General features: G+C 47.3%; 1 long non-coding RNA gene across 1 annotated transcript; it reads left to right on the top strand.

Moving 5' to 3' along the window:
- The first annotated feature begins 3,890 nt into the window (after window positions 1–3,890).
- On the top strand, window positions 3,891–4,773 carry LOC120930278. Its single transcript, XR_005747682.1, has 2 exons — window positions 3,891–4,373; window positions 4,533–4,773. It is a non-coding gene; the product is annotated as an uncharacterized LOC120930278 (long non-coding RNA).
- The last annotated feature ends 275 nt before the right edge of the window (window positions 4,774–5,048 follow it).

Genomic DNA, 5,048 nt, shown 5'->3' with positions numbered 1-5,048 from the left:
TGACAAAATGTTGTTTGCAAACTGTGTTCTGGTGCAGCTGTATTTCATCACCGTTTCGCCAATGTTTTGCTGGGCATGTTGCCCAAATAAACAGCCTTTCCTCAAGCCTTGGTGTGTCAAAGTGTGCGGCACTGCTCGGGGGATCATTATCATGGGGTACAAGGAAACCCATACCTCAGCAGCACCTCTGAGGGTAAGCACTGCAAATATTTATTTCACCTTCCTTGATCAATCACTATGGGGTTTATGCCAGTGATGTGAGTTGGGTCAGGTGATAAATATTTGGGGGGACCTCCTAGAAAGGCTTTGCCTTAAGAGGATGCCAGTGTGAGGTATCCTGGTATTTTCCTCCTGGGTTTCTGAAAGAAGAGGATGTTCCTGGACTCTCACACCTGCTGCCTGGAGAGGACACAGTTCCAGGGGCAAGGCCCAAGGATTGCAAGTGCTTAAGGGCTCATGCACGCCAGCGCTACACTGCGTTTTTACCAGGGGTCAAGTCCTGGGGAAAAAAGTGTGGGAACTCCCACCCAAGATCGACTCCCCCACCAAAAAAAAAAAAAAAAAAATGATACGCTCATATGCATAATTACTAAACCGCATGGTTTTTTTTTTTTTCGATCCACTGTACCTTTGTAATCCTTTATGTTACTGGCCGCTTCCTGTATATGGATTCATCGGGGTAGTGTGCGGGTATTCGAAAGTTACCCGCAAGTTCTTTCGAAATCCCGCGATAACTCGCAGCAGACCTCCGCAATGTCTCCTGGGAACAATGACAAAAGCTCCCAGGAGACATTGCGGCATCGAGGAAGTGACGGAATACCCGCACACTACCCGATGAATCCATATACAGGAAGCGGCCAGTAACATAAAGGATTACTAAGGTTCACCTGCCCCTGACAGTGACTCGAGCTGGGCATCGCCGCTTAGTGAAGGATTGACTTGGGCGGCTCGGCTGCTCTAGTCCTGCAAAGGGAACTGAGTTCCTGCTGTAAAAAAAAGTGCAGGAACTCCGTTCCTACACGTTCCTGCAGGACTTGAGCCCTGGTTTTTCACATTAGCATTATGTAGCGCCCCCTTACTTTCAGTATGGGCACAACGCTAAAGTTAATGGGAATGGGAGCGTTAGTTTACTTCCATTCACAATCTATTGAAATTTGGGCTGTTGTCAATTCAGAACTGTCCTGTAGGTCAGTCTGCGCTCCAGGGGTGCGTTACCACCCCTGGGCGACAGTTGGCGCTAGAGGGGTCCTGACAGACCCACCTTCCCCAGCAGCCAATCAGAGGCGTGTTTCCCTCTTTGGGCATGCTGGAGGGGGGTATATCTGTGGCAACCGCCATGTTCTGTTCTGTTCTGTGCAGGGCCCGAGTTCCAGGTGCGGTATCCACCTTCAGGGTACGCGCATCCATGGGCCCCGCCACCGTGATCTACTTGACTGAAGTTGCGCACCATGCAGAGCTTCACCCTGACGTTGAGAGGGGCCCCAGCGACTTGCTGGGTCCCAGACCTTCATTGAGAGGATCCTAAGCTGGGAGCTGCACGGTGGGGGAACGGCTCGGAGAGAACCTAGAGATAGAGGTTGTCCAGGAGGCCTAGACGAACCATCGGGGATCCGGTCATCACGTTGCATGACAGGTACACTAAAGCTGTCAATTGGTGACCCTTATTTAAACTAACTGGGAGGATTAGCTCCATTCAATCCTTCATATCCAAAATTTCCAAGCCTGTGGCAGAGGCCTTGACTCGGGCCTGTGGCAGAGGTCTGTTCCTCCCAGTAATTTGCAAGTGGCGCTCCGGCTGCCAGGCCTGTGACAACCGCCTGCCCGGGGGCACTTTACCCACTCTAGTTGGAGTGGCGACGAGTTGAGCTAAATTATTGCCGAGAGCAGGCTTGCTCTCCTTCATATCCAGGGCCTGATACTAAAGTTCTCTCTATGCTCATCAACCTTTCTCTATAGTGTGTCATGTTGATGTTGGCCGTGTTGGGCCTTGGAATAAAGCATTTAAAACGTAATTGCTCTGTACCTACACTCACAAGTGTCACCCTAGACTAAAAGAAAGAGGGTAACTTAATACGCCGATCCCAAACTATCCAGCGGCTCCTTCGGGGGTGAGCACTGCAGTTATTTCACGATTTCACGCATTATTGCAAATTTTGGCACGTTTTTTCCTTAAAAACGCTCGTTATAATGTAAAAACGCCTAAAAACCTCAAACGCAACTAAACGTGGCTAAACGCGGCTTGACGCATTTAGCTGCGTTTTTTTTAGCATTTTTCGTTTTTACAGCTCGTTTTTACTGCTCCTGGCACAGGCTGTCATTTTTTTTCTACTGCCCCTAAACGCTTATGCCTCCAAATGGCTCTGACAGTTTATGTGTGCATGGACACATAGGCTAAGAATCATACTCACCTAGGTGGATTTTGCATCTGTCCCCATCCACCTTTAAGACTGAGAACTGAACTATCAAGGACTGCTGATCGCTCAGTTCTCAGTCTTCATTAAGCCAAGAGCCGTGACTGTTAGTTACCAACTCTTTGCTCTGCCCCTCCAGTACTCACTGGAGTGCCAGGCTGTGCACTCAGAAGCTCAGATGCCAAGCCAGCTGTTGGTCCAGGCATCAGGGTGGATCCTGATATTAAAGTTAGGTTCTTTCCAGAGCATGGACGAGTGACATCAGCCGACAGCGGACTTTAGCTCACTGTCCGCTGAATATGGGTCACAGGAGTGCAGAACGAAGTGCACTCCTATGACCTACAGGACAAATAGGACCAAAAGAGCGATTTTTTTCGTTACTGCGACATTATGGCGGACACTTCGGACACTTTTGACACATTTATGGGACCATTGTAATTTTTATAGCGATCAGTGCTATAAAAATGCCACTGGCAGTGAAGGGGTTAACACTAGGGGGCGGGGAAGGGGTTAAGTATGTTCCCTGGGTGTGTTCAAACTGTGGGGGGGGGGTGGCCTCACTGGGGGAAATGACTGATCTTCTGTTCATACGTAGTCAGGGGCGGACTGACAACTCATGGGGCCCCCGGGCAATAGAAGATTATGGGGCCCCTCTGGCTTACAGATGGCCACCACGCCAGGAGGCAGGGCAGCTAAAATCTTGGGATATTCACATTAAAAGCATGTCAGTTTCGGACATATCAGGGACAGATCTAAAAAAAACACAGATTTTTACATACTGTCCCTGGTTTTACTGAACCTGGCAACCCTGATGGGGCCCCCTAGTGGCATGGGGCCCTCGGGCAGTGCCCGAGTGACTCAATGGTCAGTCCGCCCCTGTACGTAGTATGAACAGAAGATCAGCATTTCTCTCCCTGAGAGCATTTCTCGCCCCTAGTGGCCTGCGCGAGAGCCGACGTATAGCTACGTCACGTGCTCTCGCGCAGGGGAGCCGACTGGCCGCCGTAAAACGGCGGCGGCTGGTCGGCAAGCTGTTAAAGCGCAAAAAATAAAAACCGCAGAGGTGATCAAATACCACCAAAAGAAAGCTCTATTTGTGGGGAATAAGGACGCCAATTTTGTTTGGGAGCCACGTCGCACGACCGCGCAATTGTCAGTTAAATTGACGCAGTGCCGAATCGCAAAAAGTGGCCCGGTCATTTAGCAACAAAATGGTCTGGGGCTTAAATGGTTAAAATCCAACAGTTCCTATGGGGATCAGAGCTGCAGGCCTGGACATTTTTGAATCTTGATAGGTCCTGCTTAATCACAACACATTTTTTATTTGTGTTCTGCTCTCAATCTGTTCATAAGAGTAATTTTATTGTTATCTTAGAATGAGCACAACTGATACTTGAATATTCTTCGAATTCTAACTTTACTTAAAAAAAAAGAAGTCTTCTCAAAACAAACCACAGACTGATGCCGGTCCAGACATTTCTCTATGTTGATTGAAAACAGAAACGGTATAAATTTCAAAAGTGTCCGCCGCTTCCTACGGCATCCACAGGGTTATCATCCCTTTTCGGAGTTGATACAGCTGTAGAGAACACAATTAAAATTAATTGCTCTCAACTGAAGTTCCCTTTTTTCTATGATACATAGACATCGGAATACTGCTGCAAATTCTAATTGCAACATTATCCTCAGTGAATCCCATCGATTCCCAAAACATCCCTTTCCTGAAGGCTTTGGAAGCCATTACGGGCATTCCATAAGGACTCAAGTTCATTGTTTTGCATGAGGCAGAATGCCATGTTTTTTTCATTAGACGTATACACAAGGGAAATTCGATGCGGATCCAACAGGTGTCCCAGGAAAGTATTTCTCCAGCACAGCTATGAAGTCAGATGGATTTAGGGGAAATTGGCCGGGCTCCTCAATACCTCTCAGCATTCACATCTGCAGCAGCTCTGTTCTCAGGTAAGTCAGCTTCTCGCTGAGGAGGCACAAAGAATACAATTGTAATTACCAGACAATGGAGCTCTTGTGTGAAAAGAAAACGCGCAGCTTCAGCAGAGAGCTATTTTTTTCTGCTCTCTGTTCAATTCGTTTATTTTTTTTTATTTTTGTATCTGCTAGGTATATAGACGATCGAAAAATAAGAGCAAAAGAAAAACTGAACATCAGTCTATCCGGCACAACAAAGGCGATTAGGAGACCTGCGGAGCACAATACCTTCTCCTGAATTGTTCCTTCTAAGATAAAGTGATATTTCCAACACTTCTTATTCCCACAAAGACCTTCACTGCGGGTTGCTTGAACAATAGAAACGCTGAAAGTAATACAGATGCCTTACTGGTAATACAACTTATAACGCACATTCTTCTAGTCGTGTCATTTATCAGGGAAAACCAAGGAGGCCAATATACATTCCGATAAATACATACATTCATGGTGAAGCACCTCATTATAGAATGGCAATTCCTGATGACAGTATGACGTGAAGACCGTTTTATGCAGGGCTGTGGAGTCGGAGTCGGAGTCGGAGTGGAGGAGTCGGAGTCGGGGGAAATTTTGGGTACCTGGAGTCGGAGTCGGCAAACAATGCACCGACTCCGACTCCTACTAAATTTAGATTGGAATAAAAAAAAAAAA

Source organism: Rana temporaria, chromosome 3 (genome assembly GCF_905171775.1).
Source record: "Rana temporaria chromosome 3, aRanTem1.1, whole genome shotgun sequence".
Taxonomy (NCBI): domain Eukaryota; kingdom Metazoa; phylum Chordata; class Amphibia; order Anura; family Ranidae; genus Rana; species Rana temporaria.
This window is presented reverse-complemented; position numbering and strand designations above follow the sequence as displayed.